Source organism: Coturnix japonica, chromosome 3 (genome assembly GCF_054131305.1).
Source record: "Coturnix japonica strain WE chromosome 3, WE-NBRP24, whole genome shotgun sequence".
Classification (NCBI taxonomy): domain Eukaryota; kingdom Metazoa; phylum Chordata; class Aves; order Galliformes; family Phasianidae; genus Coturnix; species Coturnix japonica.
The window spans coordinates 88332971-88349578 of NC_140665.1; the positions used below are offsets into that span (position 1 = coordinate 88332971).

General features: G+C 39.8%; 1 long non-coding RNA gene across 3 annotated transcripts; it reads right to left on the reverse strand.

Annotated features, from left to right (window-relative positions):
* Nucleotides 1-1380: 1380 nt before the first annotated feature.
* LOC107312181 (uncharacterized) lies at nucleotides 1381-11679 on the reverse strand. 3 transcript variants are annotated; one of them, XR_014944910.1, is made up of 3 exons: nucleotides 10813-11679; nucleotides 9031-9148; nucleotides 1381-8452 (listed from the first exon to the last, which is right to left on the reverse strand). It is a non-coding gene; the product is annotated as an uncharacterized LOC107312181 (long non-coding RNA). The 3 variants fall into 3 exon arrangements; XR_001554425.3 differs by lacking the exon at nucleotides 9031-9148; XR_014944909.1 differs by having other exon boundaries at nucleotides 9031-11679.
* Nucleotides 11680-16608: the final 4929 nt, after the last annotated feature.

Genomic DNA, 16608 nt, shown 5'->3' on the forward strand with positions numbered 1-16608 from the left:
CAAAGTGATGGACATCACTTTGTAATTTCTGCCATCAAATAATAGAAAAATTCCTATGAGGATGAATTAAACTATTCCATTTACTGAATATTGAATTCAGTGGCAGTGAAATGCAGAAGACTTGCACAAGTCTCCTTGTACTTACCATTGGAGACAAAATTCTGCAGAGAAACAATGTCAGAATACTTACAGGTTGCTTCAGTCAAGTAATGCACAAACCGTTTCACCTCAGAGAAATCAGGTTGAACACATCTGCCTTTACAATAAAACATCAGGAGACTAAAACAATCTTTGGTGAAGTCAATGGTACTTCTTCAATTGATTTGTTTTGTTTAACTGTTGCATTAGAACAGTATTTGGGCCTCAACAGCACTTAATAAATGCTCAGATCCTGTAAAACATATTGACTTTGTCTATATTACAGTGCAGGCAGTCATGGAGTCTAAAGAAGCTTTCTATCAGCTTTAATATCAAGATGGTCCTTGGGGTTGGCCTAATACCAAGACAGTGCTTCTTTCTCTTTAAGAAGCTCCAGGGGATTCCTTATGGCACCTTCTAAGAAGACACTTCTATAGTGTGGGTGGACCTAGATTCCCATAGAGAAAAGTTTTAGGTACCAAACTTTTTGCTGTGGCTGCCATAATAGAGAAAAATATAGAAATTCTAGCTCCAACAATTCCAGTCCTTTTCCTCTATGTACTTTCTAAAAATACCTAAGGCCACTTCTGAAAAAAAGAAGAAATAAAAAGGAAGAAATCACATTCATCACTTTATTGTTTTTGCTTGAAAATGATTCTTCTGCATCTGAAGTACAGAAGGACTACTATAAGAATGATAATTAATATACTTTTGCACATGGAGAACATCTTCATTGATGTTCTCGTTGAAAAGGCCTTAATAGGCTTGTAACTTCCACAGGAAAATGTTTGAGTTTCAGCATCCCAGAGCTTAACTCTGGAAGCACAGCCTAGCAGAGGATCCAAAGCAGGAATAACACACTAGACTGCTCCAAATTTGTGCACAATGTGACACCATTGAGCACTTGAGTGCTGTGAAAGTATCCATGCTTCAATGAAGTTTGTAAATAAAGCAGATAGTAATAAACCTAGTCTGTGGTAGAACATCAAACACCTACCAGGTCTGGAGCATCAAAGGCAAAAAACATGAACTCTATTGCCCTTCAGTTGTCAACAGTTTGTTGTAAGTTTTCTGTTGCTCCCTTGAAGAAAAAGTGGCTATGAAACCAATTCAACCACTCTTCCTCAATGACTTGATACCAATGTATGAGTCATATTTTCATTTACAGTGAGACCACTTAAATCTTTCTCGTTGTGAAGAGACTGTAAAATGAGTGGATATCAGGGATGAGAGGACATAGGATTCGGGTCCTAAAAGTTGAAATTTATTTTAAATTTCCAAGTGCAAATAGACAGTATCTTCAGTCACATGGTATACAAGACATACATACTACAGCATTTTCCAAAAGCAATTTCCATTCTAGTGCCTTCTTTCACAGATTGTGTTATCAAAAAGGGAAATGGAAAATACATAGAATTATATCTTTCACAGATGAAGATACAGTGTTTATTGTGCAAAGCAACAAATGCAGAGGTAGAAATAAAAACATCATAACTGCAACATCTTCATGCCAGAGGTATGAGGATTCTTGCGTAGTTCACAGTACCTGGGCAGGACAGATTGTCATCTGGGACACTGTTCTAGGCTTCACTACTTCAGCAAAGTTCAGGAAAATTTGTGGTTTTTCTACAATACAAAAACAGAAAATAAAGTAATTGTAATTGCTTACTATGCATCTCCACTGAGAAAAGCACAGGTGCAATATCTGATGAAAACCTTGAGCTAAGACGATACGAAGACGAACAGTAGCATGATGTCTTCAGCTACAAAAAACTGCACCTAATCCTATTGCATGTGGTAACAGAAGTATCACTCAGGAAAGGTTATCCCACCTGCTTCCAAAAGATATGTAGGACCTGAGAACTGTTGTGACAAACTTCTGTTGAACTTATTTAGGTTCAGCTCTTTTTGCTGCAACTAAATCCATCTATATGCATAAGTGTAAATCAAGTGCACTGATGATTTATTTGCTTTTGCGCAACCTGTCCTCTGATTTGTTTCTCTGCTTTCAAATACCATACCAATAAGGAATTTTAAGAGACACATTCATTCCTGCCTAATTCTTTTATTATTGAATTTAAACATTGCCATTTTCCAGCCCTTCCAGAGCTACCTACACAACCACATGTATATAAGTAAACATAGAATGACAGCATCATAGAATGGCTTCAGTTGGAACAGCCCTCCAAGATCATCAGCATACACTTGTTTTCATTCATGTCTACTGCTTTAAAACACTCAATACAGAACATTTGAAGCTGGTATTTCAAGTTTTCTGTCTTACCACTGCAACTGGTATATCTTTGTTGCAGATGGATAATGATTCCCAAAGCCCTGATCATATATCATATTTTGATGGTTCTTCCTCTCAACACATTGGATCACAACTGTCAAGCCTGTGGTGCATTTATCTAAAGAGATCAGAAGAAGCCAAGGTTTGAGGTGGACATAGGAGGATATCCATCATCCTTTTGGCAGCCAAAATTAGGCATTATAAGGCTGAGTGCAGCCAGAAGCAAGATAAGGTTTGCCTCTCTAACAAGAGAATCATAAAACTTGACATACCTGCAGAAAACAGAACAGGAAGGGGCCAAGGTGTCTGAATCAGTCTCCTGCTTTCTTGAAACTTTTAACATAAGTACTATTCATCACTTCCATCATTCCAGAAAATAAATAAATAAATAAATAAAATCCCATGTTATGAACTACTCAGAAGCTGCTTCATGAGCATTTAAAGCCATCCCTGTCACAAGTGCAGCACCTCTGAGGAGGAGGCCAGCAGACAGAGAAGGGCAGAAATCTTGTAAACTGTCTGACTGCAATCCACGAATGCTTTAGAGTCAAAACTATAGCATGTAATTTTTATTACAAACAAATGTTTGATATACAGTCAGCTCTCTATTATCCCCCTGGCAGATTATGCAGTTTGCTGATAAATGGTGCCACAACTGCAGGCTAGGCCAGGTCTGGCAGAGCTTATTAGCTTAAGCTCTGCATAAATACTTCTGTACTGCTTCCAGACCCTGCGCTCGGGTGCCTTCACATCATGTTGCTGGAACCAGCAGACTGGGATGCAATGCGGATACATCCAAGTGGCTCTGCAGGAAGCCAGCTCATGTCCAGCCAGGCTTTGTAGTTTGCCAGCCCTACATTAACACTGGCTCACACAGGGGTTAAAAAGACAGATAGTTTTCTGTAACTCACCCTTTTCCTGCTTGTTCCCATTAAATCATTAGCATAGTTATTGTGAGTTCAGCCTTAGGCCACAAGAAAGCTCCCAGAAGATTTCAGTGTTTGTTAGGGAATACACTAAGCAACATCTAATTAACCCCAACCAAAAGCAGGTCCTGGGGACTGTGGCAAACAGGGAGATCCAGGGCCATGTTGCCAAGTAACTGCACAAAGTCCTGGAGCCATCTCAGTGCCTCACTCCCTGCATACCTGCTTTTTCAAGCAGAACTCCCTCTTTAGGAAATTTTAAATAAAAACAAATTCAGTCTTCATGGTGTCCTTATCAAGTAGAGCAATTCACTGGATTTAAGCAGACCTTGGCTTCTAGTATTTACAGGATGATCTACACTGAAATATGTCTTAAGTTAATACCTTATAAGATGCTTTGGGATTGTTCAGGGTGGGAAATATGAATCCACTGTTATTTTCAACTCCCCGTGCCCTTTCAGGCTTTGCTGTTTGCTGAGATATCATAAAAGACATGCAAATTATTGCACAGATATGGGATTTTTTTCCTCACCAAATTGTATTGATATTATCAGCTCAGATTATTGATGCAACCAAATGGCTGCCAGGTACAGAGATTTGTGATTTTATTACTCACCTGTGCTGGAGTCAGACTGGTGACTAAGAGGTTAAAGGTCCCACATTAGATTACTGATCCCAGGAGCCAGCCAGTCCTTCAGTTCAAGCACTTTCTAATGCATATTTTGCACTGAATAATCAACTCACTTTTCAAGGTGACACAGTCATACTCTTAAAAGAGCCTCCCCCCACACTAATAAAAAAGACAAGACAATGCTCACCACTCATCTCATAGCTACAGTAGCCTTTTTCCCTTTTGTTTCACACAGTAAGTAAGTTTCATCTTAAACATCTAGGGCTACTCATCCCCTGCCTAAAACATAGCAAAGCCTCCCAGGTAAATGTCACCGAGGAAAAACATATGTGAGCTCAGGTGAATTTATGTGAAGAGACAGAGAGATGAACATTCACATGTATAAATTAGCATATGTACATGTATTTGTACATGCATATATGCATGCATACACATTTGTCTGTAATGCAAGTATTAGGATTTCACAGAGGTTTTTCTTAAATAATTTATGTTAGCTGTGTAGGAACAAATGATTCTGCCAAAACCCAGAAAATAAAAACAAAGTTGTTTGTTCCAGGGTGGTCTCACCAAATCAAAATGCTTTGGTTTACTGAGCAGAAATGTTTGATTTGAATCATTCTGATGTCAAGTTGCATCTGCTCAGCACCTCGTGGGAGTCCCACTGGAACTGTGATGCAGATGCTACATAACTCTGTGATTTCACACAGACTTCCTTGACTGGCAATATATTCAGTAAAGCTGCGCATCTCTCCACACGACCAAGTCATGTAGGATATCCTGAGTCACGTCGTTTACAAGACTGATGATAAACATACTACTGCCAATTAGACCTTTCTGTAAGGCAAGGTAAAAAAAAGACAAGCAAATTACAATGCCCTAAAAGTTTTTCTTTGGAAACTGAAGAGTAACTGTTCATCAACTGAATACTAAACATTTCAAACTGATTCAGTGCACTGAGATGAAATATTTCAACCCAAGACTGCAGAAATAATTAATTTCAATTAAAATGCTACAGAAGGTATTCCATTATTTACAAATTGTCTGTTACAACTTTCCAATTCACAATAAATTAAGATATTTTGACTTTTAAGACTGCAGAGGGAAAAACAGGCTAGAAATTACTAGGAGAGGGAGGTTTTTCTGTATTAAATAATCTAATTCCCACAATGATATAGCAGAGAACACTCTTTTTTCCTCCTGAAATCTATGCTAAGACATGTGGAAGAGAAGGAGACGATACATAACAACTAACATGGCTTCACCAAGGAAAAGTCCTTCCTGACCAACCTAGTGGCCATTTATGATGGTGTAACTGAATCAGTGGACAAGGGAGGAGCCACTGATGTCATCCATCTGGATGACTGTAGTGTCTTTGACATGGTCCTCCACAAAATCCTACCCTCCAAATTGGAAAGATATGGATTTGATAGGTGGACTCTCTGATGGACAAGGAATTGGTTGTGAGATCATATCCAAAGAGTGGTGGTTAATAGCTCATGTCTGCTGAAGATCAGTGATGAGTGGTGTCCCTCAGGGGTCAGTGCTGGGACCACTGATGTTTAATATCTTCAACAATGATGATGACAGTGGGATCATCAAGTGCACCCTCAGTGAGTTTGCAGATGACACCAAGCTGTGGAGTACAGTCAACATGACTGAGGGACAGTTTGCCACCCAGAGAGACATAGACAGGCTTAAGCAGTGTGCCCAGGTGAACCTCATGAGGTTCAACAAAGCCACAGAAATGATCCAAGGGATGGAACACATAACCTACAAGGACAGGCTGAAAGAGCTGGGGCTGTTCAGCCTGGAGAAGAGAAGGCTCCAGGGGGATGTAACAGAGGCCTTTCTGTATCTAAAGGAAGGCTGTAAAAAGGGACAGATCTTTAGCAAGGTAAGTTATGATAAAACAAGGAGAAATAGTTTCAAATTAAAAGCAGATTTAGACTAATATAAGGAAAAAAGTTTTTTATGATGAGTGGTGAGGCACTGGAACAGGTTGCCCAGAGAGGTGGTGGACATTCCATTCCTGGAGACATCCAACGTTGGGCTGGACAGGGCTCTGAGCAACCTAATCTAGCTGTTGATGTCCCTGTTCAGTGCAGGAGAGTTGGACTAGATGATCTTTAAACGTCTCTTCCAACTCATACGGTATTATGATTCTGGTAAAGCCAAATAGTAACTTGAGAGTAATGTAAGACACAAAATGAAAAAGAGAAGAATTTGGGAGAGAGCACTAACACATCCAGTATTAACTTATCTAGGAATTTCCCGGCAGGTCAGACAGGGTTTGATGCCACAGAGAGTGTACAGCCCTGGGCAACAAATATGTGTCGTTTCCAGACTCACTCTTTTCATATTTGCCAAGCACACACTAAGCAGCGCAAACTCAGAAGCACTTCACAGTCTAGGAGGGATCGGGAAAGAAAAGTAATTACTCTCATGAAGATTCCTCTTCACAAAACATTTTTTTGGCTGTTGGGGTGGTTAATATAGCTCTAATTACTTGAATAAGTCACTGGTGTATAATTTAAAATTGGGACCTACATACAACTGTCTGTTTTGACTGTTTACAGTGAAAGTAAATGCAGCTAAGAGTAGCACATCCTTTCCAGTTTGCCTACGGCAGTGAAAACCCCTCAAGCCAGCCCTGTCAGGAATGGTGCTGACATGCATTAATGGTACAGTTACCACTAGATAATATAATGCAATTAACAGTTCTCATCACTAGTCCTGAAGGGAGTGCAGCACATTGCAAAATTTTGATCCGCATGTCACCATTGCTGCAAAATTCATTCAGCCCAAAATACATCATTTGTTCTGATTTAATATCACACAGCCTGTGCTAGATGGTACTATACCATAATTTTCTAAAGATTGTGATCCTGGACCTAGATGACCTCCTGCCCTCACACATTCAAAGCCTCTCAGCAAAGTTGTTGGTCTAGCACAGCTCAGCCTCATGGCCAGAAGCTCCAGAGGGGAAAGAAGATTTTACTCCCTCTATTGGTGGAAAAGCGAAAAACTATATGGAGCATACTGATCAACATGTCTTATTTTGTAATACTTTTTGTAATCAACCTATTTCTAAAGTAGATTTTAAGACCCACAGAGCCCACAAAAGGAGCCCGTAAAGAAGAGGAAGAATGCATATCAGTGATATCCCTGGAAAAGATCAAACAAGCTAGTCATTCTGGACCATGAGTTCTGTTTAAACAAAACAGTAACTTGCTCAAGCTGTGTCAGGGAAGGTTCAGATTGGATACTAGGAAAAATTTCTTATCTGAAAGAGTCGTCAGGCACTGGAACAGGCTGCCCTGGGAGATGGTTGTGTTACCTTCTCTGGAGGTGCTTAAGAAACATTTAATTGTTATAGTAAGGGAAATGATTTAGTGGAAAAATATATTGGTGATAGGTAGATGGTTGAACTGGATCATCTTGGAGGTCTTTTCCAACCTTGGTAATTCTATTATTCTATGATTCTGTGAAAAAGTTAAGACTCTCCCGTACTTAGTAAACTACAATCAAAGTCACGAAGAATCAGACTTCTTGCCTAGTTTTAGAGAAGTACAAACATTTCCGAAGTGGCAGCCATTGCTGTAGTAGTTGGGAATGGGATAAACCCCCTTGGAGAGTGGCACTGTCCAGTTCACTGGAAGAGCAGGGCATTCTGCTCTCCATTTCTCATTTTTCTGTTCTCTGCAGTATGTCTTTTCCTCCTGTTTGTTATTTCCTGGCAGAAATCATACACTACAACAGTTCCTCTGCATGCTGTATGTGGTTGATGGAGATAGATAGTTGGATTGTACATCGAAATGCACTCAGGTTGTGGAGGCTGGAAAACAAATGAATATCCAGAAAGCTAGACAGAACATCGGTAGTTAAACCTACTGAGAATCAAGCAGGCTATGGAACCATGATGGGCACCTGTGTGTGCATGGCAAATTATCTGTGAAGGCAGCTCCCTTGTTAATGACCCTCAGCATGAAGTCTTGTCCTTTTCAGATCTTCTAATGAGAGGGCTTGTTTAGGACTTGAACTTTTCATGGACATGTGCTTTATTGGTCAACATTATGGGAAGAAGCCAAGACATGAGGCCAGGGTCTTGTTCACCTTGCTTCCTATGTGCACTGAGATGTGACAGGATGTTCCTTTCTATTTTAGTTTACTTGCTTAATTAGAAGTGAAGGGAAATTCATCCTCGTTGTAACTGGATGTACTTCTCCTGATGAAAGCATAATTTTAATATCTGCAGCTAATATTAGTTATGGCAATGATGGCTCTTGCCTGCATGCCCGTTGATTTCACAGGAAGACTTCTTTCTGTTTTCACCTGGTGTGGTTACTTCATACATCATCCTTCTGATCCTGCATCATCTGCCTTTCCAAGGTGAAGGTCTTCAAAAGTTCAGCTTATTCTATTCAGTTTCCCATTTATACCAGCTGCAAACAGCCATGATATCAACTGGAAAGAAAGAAACAAAAGAAAATATATTTTTCTTCTCCTCAGCTAAACCAAATAGCATCAACCTATCCAAAAAACAAGCTCCTTTTTGCTTTCATTCTGAATGATTAAAACACCTTAAATCACCTAAATGCACTCTATATACTAGTTCAGTAGATGTGCATAAGATTATGATCTACTGTTCTTTTGAGAACTGGGCATCTAAATCTAGGGGTTGATTTTGTCAAAAAATGAGTTATATCAAATCACAGATACATTTTCTATATGCACATCATTAATAACAGTGGCTAAATTTGCCAAAGGCAGAAGACCAGGCATAGGTTTCACAGAAAGCCTTTGTGCCAAATGATAAAATACAATAATCCTGACTCTGGTGAAAAAACACACATATAGGACGATAGGGGCCAAGAATTAAAAACAGTAGAGTGCACTGTTGAAAAAGAATAGTCAGCTGTCTTCATGATTTAGGGAAAAAAAAAAAGAAAAAAAAAAAGAAAAAAACCCACCTTAATACAACAATTATCATTAAGAGTGATTTTTCCACCACATAACTGACAAGTAAATTATCACGTCTGTACCTGCATGTTGAGTTACTGCTTCACCTTCACCAGTAAACAAAGGGGGAAAAATTGCTTTCAGCGACATTTTTTTTCCCAAAGAGCCAAGCTGTTTGTGCTTTCTTCTCTTTTTCTTTCTCTTTATGTTTTGTTGTTGAAAAAAAAGATCAGATATAATTAGATAAAGTGGTTGTATAAAGCCAAGAGAGCTTTTTCTAGAAACCAGGGAAACTGTGTCTCATTTAGTGTTATCCCTTTAGTTATCTTCCTCCATCAGTGTTTTATTCCTATAGCCTTCCCTAAAAATATTAGAAGGTGAATTAATATTTAATAAAATAAAAGCTTTTATTCTGCTTTATTAAATGCTGAAGAGGTTTAATGAGCAAACGGCAAGTGTGTCAGGTCACAAACATACAGAGCCTAGAGATCCATCTAAATTCAGCTCTACTGCTCTTCTTACTTCCTTGTGTTTCACAAAAGAGAAACTCTAAATCTTTTCTTATGGCTCTTTTATGAAACAGACATCTGGAGAAATTAATTTTTTAAACGGGAGGACACTGTTATTACACCAGCTTTATCAGAAGACAGCAATAATTAGGCATCACCAATAAACATACCAACACAGCGAGGACAAACAGTAAAATTTTAAAGAGCTTTTAAAATGCTGGAATCATCGGTCTGATGAGCCACATTCCAGAAAGGCCCATTTTAATCAATAGGAGCCTGGTGTGGCCAGCTCATATATAAACAGCATTCACAGGACAAAATCTAAAGTTAGATGAGATTAATCTAGGTGACTGTAATCCTGCTTCCTTCTATATCTGGAGGTGTCTTGGCTTTCAACACCCCTTATATATTTCCACTTAGGCAGGATCCAGAAACTAGCAGCTTCCTTGCTCCTCCCTACAATGCTCCATCCTGCAGGTTTTGTAAGAGCCTTCCCAGCAGACTGGTTTCTGTGTACAGTCTCTACCTCGTCCCAATTAGACTATGACAGCAGATGAGCCTGAGCCACCAAGTTGCTCAGCAGCCTGCTCTACTTTGCAGACCTGGGCAGGTCCACCAGGTGCTCCCCACCAACACTCCCTGCTCCCACCCTTGGGGCACCAAGTGGGTGTTTGCTGTTTGGTGCCTGCTGTTCACACACCAGGATCAGAGTTAATGGCCGCTGGTCTAACAGTGTAATGAAGGAGGTGAGGAGCTGACAAATCATCATTTCTGCAGTCTCTGCCGGAAGGATAGGGCAGGCTTCTTGCTGTGCTAAGCTCTTAAATCATTACAGCAGGAACCACTAAAGCTCATGAGCCAGCCAGCTCAGTAGGTAGGAGCTAGCGTGGGAGAGTCCCGAGTTTGCATCTCTCTTTATTTAGATTAATTTTTTGCCCATTCTTAACAGCCACTCAGTAATCTATTCCAGGGTGAAGCCATCCTCGCCATATCCTGTAAAAGCTACTCTATTGTACAAAGAGAGAGCTCAAGGTGAGAGGGTCAGGAAGGGAGGCCATGCACTGCTGTGGCCTTCTTGGGAAGGGGTCAGTGCCAGACCCTTCTCCCAAAGATATTTATGTCCTTTATGCAAAAAGCCATTAGAACAGAGTCCAATAGTCGTAACAGGAATGTGTCTCTTTTTATTCACAGCTGACTGTAAAAGCAGAGAATATCTAGCAAAGGAGCAAACAGAAAATGCTGATAGGAGGCACCAATGTATGAGAAAGGAGAAAGAAAGAAAAAATAAAAGCTTACAATCAATTTACTCTGAATGAGAAATCCGTGTCGTACTTATATCACCATTACCCCACTTACCTTGCACAGGTTAGAACTGATGCACTGCCAATTAGGTTTTTCTCCCAGTTCTGTTATTCTGTAGATCCCAGAGAGTATTTCCTGTCACCAGATGCCCATGACCTTCCATATATGCCCAGGAGGCATTTCTCTCCTCCTTTGTATTTAGCAGCCTCTTTCTTCCAGGTAATCCTGAGAAGAGCAGTGAGAGTCATCTGAAGTCAGGACTGAGAAGCATCCTCTCAAAATACAGTGAAGCACACACACTGATGCAGCTGTAGGACACAGTGTGCGCTGAAGGCTGGATTTAGATTCAGCTTCAAAGAGCATTAAATTCGTGCAGTAAAGTTCGAGCTAAAACTTTTTTCATCTTTTACACGATCTAACATTATTTAGATTTCCAAATGAAATTTCAAACAATCCCCAGCTCTCCTCAGTGCATACAGCGAGCTTTGGGCATCACTTTCAAAAGCATTTCATTTGCATCAATCCAGCTGATCCCTTCTGTGTTTGAGGAGATGAAAGTGTGCTTCTAGCCTGTATTTCCCTCTGCTCAGACAATGAAGCACTCATTCTTTTCATAAAAAGAACTAGATCAGCAATCGTGTTCTCTCCTCTTCCAGTTTCTTTAACTGCACCACTGAAACCTAGGGAAAAAAAAATGCATGAAAGCAAGATGCACAGATGTTTACATCACAGGTACCTCAAAAAAATTGGAAGTATCCTAACTGTGTATAGCCTATGCATACATTTCATGCCTCACTCACTGAGAATTAGCATTGAAAGTCATCACAGTGAACACAGGGAACTGGATGAATTTCAATCTACTGCAGAAACCAGCCATTTATGTTGTTTGATGTCATCTGCAGTCACATCACCACAGACATCTTTTGCAAGACTAGTAAAAGAAACATTGTCATTTTTGACATGGCTGCCTGTCCCTCTTCACTGCTCGAGTGACAGCATTCATAGCACTCTTCCCATTGCTCAGTGCATATAACAAACCCAGGTGCAGAGATGAGTCTCCCAGGCTTCCCTTTGAAGAATGTCAGATCAGCTCTGTTTCTTTTAAAACTGCTCCCTTGGACCAGCTGACATTTATGCAAGCCACACAACACCGAGGAATCAGGATTTCAGGCAACTGATACCACTCTGGGGACATACAAACTGTAATCTAGATGCAAGCTACAAAGCAAAAAATTAACAATACATGCAACTGGATGTCACCGGGGTAGGAAAGCACACTGTGCCATTTACAGAGTTAAGGACAAAGCAGGTATCAAAGAGGTGAAATAATTCACATTGAGCAGTAATCTTATTGGCCTTTTAACTTGCCACAGAACATCAATATTGCATTAATCTATGGTCCTGTGCAAGCTGTACCAAAGACAAAACATGGAATTTGCAATGGCATAAAGGAGAGAAATAAGCCTACCTATTTTTTGAGCACTCAAACGGCAGTCTCATCACCTTGGGCTCTTTATACAGCAAATGAGGAGTGACGGAAGCACCTCCAGGGGATGCTCCTACCCTCTTGAGGTCTGAATTGCCTTCTAGTGGTGCCTCTTGCACTTAATTTCTCAAAAAAAAAAAAAAAAACCCAAAAAAACCACAAAACCCAAACAAACAAACAAAAAAACCCCTTAATTTAAGAATCTCTGATCTCATCCAAGCCTAAACCTCCCTTCAAAGATCCATAATGCTTTGAAAACTTGAGAGCAATAGTCACGTACTGGGAGGCAGCGTACTGCCTGGGACTGAGGCTAAAGTAGCAGTGAGATACACCACTCACACCTTGGGCAGTTAGGGCTTCTTGTGCGAAAGAGCCCACAACTTCCCTCAATTACCTAAAAATTATGTGCCTGCTAAATTGAGCCAGACGTGCTTTGGGAAATTTCACCTCATGGAGTGGATCTATTTTCCTTACAGAGAAGTATAGCAAGATTTAAAGCCTTTCCCTGGAACTACATTTCTCACACTAGCCCAGTGGAGAAGAAAGAGCTGAGGAAAACGTGTATATGTCAGTGCATTTCAGATTCTCATGCTTCAGAAAGCATATTCTATCCAAACATATGCAGCTAACTTTCCAGAAACCAACCTTTCAGTTAAAGTTAATACCTTTTTTTTTTTCGTCTGCATATACATAATTGGGGGTATTATTTGTTTACGACACAGAGATTCTAACTTAATGAAATGACTGCGTGAAGAAATGCCTTGATGTATACAAAGGCAACCACATACATCAACAAACCAAGTTATATTTTCTCCCACACTGATGCCTAACAGACTAAACACTGTCTGTGAAAACTTGTAAAAATACATTCACACTAAAAAAAATAAATTTACACTACAGAACTGACACACATTCCTCAACACATGAACAAGCATACAAAAATAGGGAGAAGAAAGAAAGAAATACAAATAATGAATGAAATTTAATTCAGCCTTTTACTTTCTTCTAAATAGAAATCATTGCAGCAGCACTGCGATAATCAGTGGATTCTTTTTCTTTCTTTCTTTCTTTTTTTTTTTTTTTCCAAAAAATGTAAAGTGGTCCTTGAAGTCAAAAAACTGTTAAGAAATCACTGTTCTTGGCCATGGTAAAGGAAAGCTGTTAAGCATTGTTGGGTTTATTCTGTGCATAACCTGCTTTCCTGAGCCTCTCTTTTGTGACATGAAAAAGCTCAAAAGGGTGAAGGAACTAATATGGTGATAATACTTTGTCTTTGAGTGTGAAAGACTCATGATTCAGAAATCTCCTGTCAGATTCCTCCTGACATTATAAAGATCCCCACCTCACCTGAGGTCTCAGCTTCACAGCCCGTGAGAACTTCACAAAGCAGAGAAAAAAATGTGAGCCAAGAAGAGGTGTATGAGGCTTTATCAGTGGTGTTCACAGATAACAATCTTAAAAGACAAATGATTTTTTTACTCCAGATAAAGTCCATATTCCCTTCTGCTTTCAATGACTGGGTATCTCTAGTAAATGAAATTTCAATTCAGCCTGCCCACGATATCCATGCACTGGGAAAAGGTGGCTTTAGGCCACCAGAGAGCCTACAAGAAAAGGCATCAGTACAGGCCCTGAAGGTTTAATGTTGCCTGGCCACAAATCTCCATTTGCAGGCAGAGCAGCCATGCCTGGGCAGTGTGCCAGGGGCATGAAAGGATGCTTACAAGAGCATGGACCTGGTAGGAGCCAGACAGCCTAGTGAAAGGCTACTGACAGCAGCTCTGCTGGGGTTAAGTGGCAGGCATATACTATACACAGATATATATATATATATCCATACGCATATGTATGCAAACTTCTCTGCTTGGGCTGAACTTCCTAGCTCCCATCTGCTGTGTGCAGCATGAAATGTCTCCCTGTGCTGGAGCCAGAACAGCCGTGTGTTCTGCAGAAATCCCACTCGCACTCCATTTCGGTACGTCTGCAGAGGCACAGCTTGTGCTGACCCCACGAGCAGAAGTGAGTTGCATTCACATGTGAGAATCAGAGGCTTTGCTGCTGCCTTCTTCATTTTTTCCACCTGACCCTCCATTCCTCTCCAGTTCAGCTGACATATATACCACATTATGCTTCCGTTTGCAGACAGTACATTAAGATTCAGGGGATTCTCTACATCCTACCCGCATTTTTCATTACAGCTATTGATATTATGTATTAAAAGACTAATGACTTGGAGCCTCTAATATCAGGAAATGATGTCTCTAATGATACATCTTTGACCTCAAGAATGAAGCCTGCAGTGCAGTTTCGTCATCTGTGTGGCTGTTTCCTAAAAGCCTGTCTGAGTAGTTTGTTGGCTGGTACAGCCGCTGCTTGAGTTTTCACCTTTGCCACTCTATGGTACTCGCTGTTCTTTGCAGAAAAAGCACTGACTGCCTGGAAAACAAGCCAAGGCAATTCAGGTATTCAAGTCAAAGCATGTGGCTGGTGATGGGAGCAGCTTCATTCAGTATGTAACATGTCCATAAAAAAGAAGTTGTATCTACAATTCCACTACTCTGCCAGATGCACTGAATTTTGAATCAAGAAAGAGCAGCTCAAATCCACACTTTGCAGGCAGAAAAGGAGGAGGAGGCTGATAAAAGCAGATGATTGGTCTAACAGTGCAGCTCTTACGATACTGTATTATTTCAGGATAGAGTCCTGTAGTGTGCTTCATATGAGTGGAAATCATTGTATGACTGGGGCCTCAAGAGACATAAAAACATAAAAATCCCAGGGCTCTCAGTCTTTTCATGCCCTCAGCCAAAGCCTGAATATTCAGCCCACTCAGACCTGCTGTAGTGTTTTGTTAGTGATTTGATTTCCTGAATTTTCCCTGCCTCTTGTGTTGTGGAAAATATTTTGTAAAAGGAGTGCTAACATGCATCTTCAGCATGCAACTGATAGATCTCTCTTTCAAGGATGCCATAAGAAAACATATTTAAGTAAATAAGCATTTCAGAGGCCAGTGAAAAATCAGGCAGCCAGAAGAGATTTTATATTTAACAGTGGTTCAGCCACACACATTTTGCCTTCAGTGGCAAATGTGTCCATGTGTAAAGTTTCATTATGAAACTTGTATCTATAATCCTTTTATTGGCTTGGATTTTACTCTCTCTAAGCTTATTTACTGTATACAAACAAAATGATGTAAGACCTGCCTGAGGGAAGTGAACTAACATCATTACTCTGTAGTTCTCACTTTTTATTAAGGTTTTTTAAATTAAAATTGTCACTTAAAAAAGACCTGCTTCAATTCTCTTCATGAATAAAGAGCTTCATATGTGAGTAGGTCCTCCAATATGTGAATTAAGTACTGATCCTGCAAAATCATAAGCTTGTCATAAATGTGCTTAATTTTATAAAATTTAAGTGACTCCATTCAACTGAGTATGATATGACACATACGGTAAGATGCAACTCATTAGAGTATTTAGGCATTTGCTTAGAGCCACCTTTATTCAGAGAAGTCCTTCAGTAGGTGAATTTGCAGCAACATATTCAAACATATATTTAATATTAAGCAAACTCTTAAATGCTTTATTGAGTTGGGAACACTGCTTCTTGAATAGATCGTACCAATAATCGTATTTAATATGATCTAGTGCTTTATAAAAAAGGTAGTCAAACGTGTATTTCCAAATACACAGAATACAGAAGTTGGATAGCATAGTCCTAACTTTTTTACCATTCTAATCTGTATGCAATTTGTCAACAGGAACAGAAACAACCTAGCCTGACCACCAAAACCTCTTTTTTGTTACAGCCTTAAGCTGTAGTAAAATGCAGTAGCTGTAATGTCCTCACAGGTATTCCTATGCCACCCGGAAGGACACAACATTAGACCACTTCATACACTAGGGCAAACATTGTTTATAATTTTATCTTCATGGAATCATTTGAGTTGGATGGGACCCTTAATGTCCATCTAGTCCAACTCCTCTGCAGTGAACAAGGACATCTGCAACTAGGTCAGCTTGCTCAGAGTTTGGTCCAATTCAGCAGTTCCTGTTTCTTTTGACCATGGTCCAGAAGCCCAAACCCAGTCCTCAGGAATCCTCAGGAAACTACTGTGTAGTCACATATAAAAAAAAAATTACATGGCAGAACAAGAAGGTTTCCATAAACGCTGTCAAAAGACATCAATTTATCCCGGAATAAGCTCTGCTAGGTGGCAAACAGATATAAAAGATGAAAGAAAAATAATCTTGAAGCAGCAAGATTGAAAAAAACAACTATGCAGTAATCTTAAAATAATATACATGTGCAACCTGGAACAAATATGCCACGATCTGGTATGAATGTTTAATAACTTCAGGTGA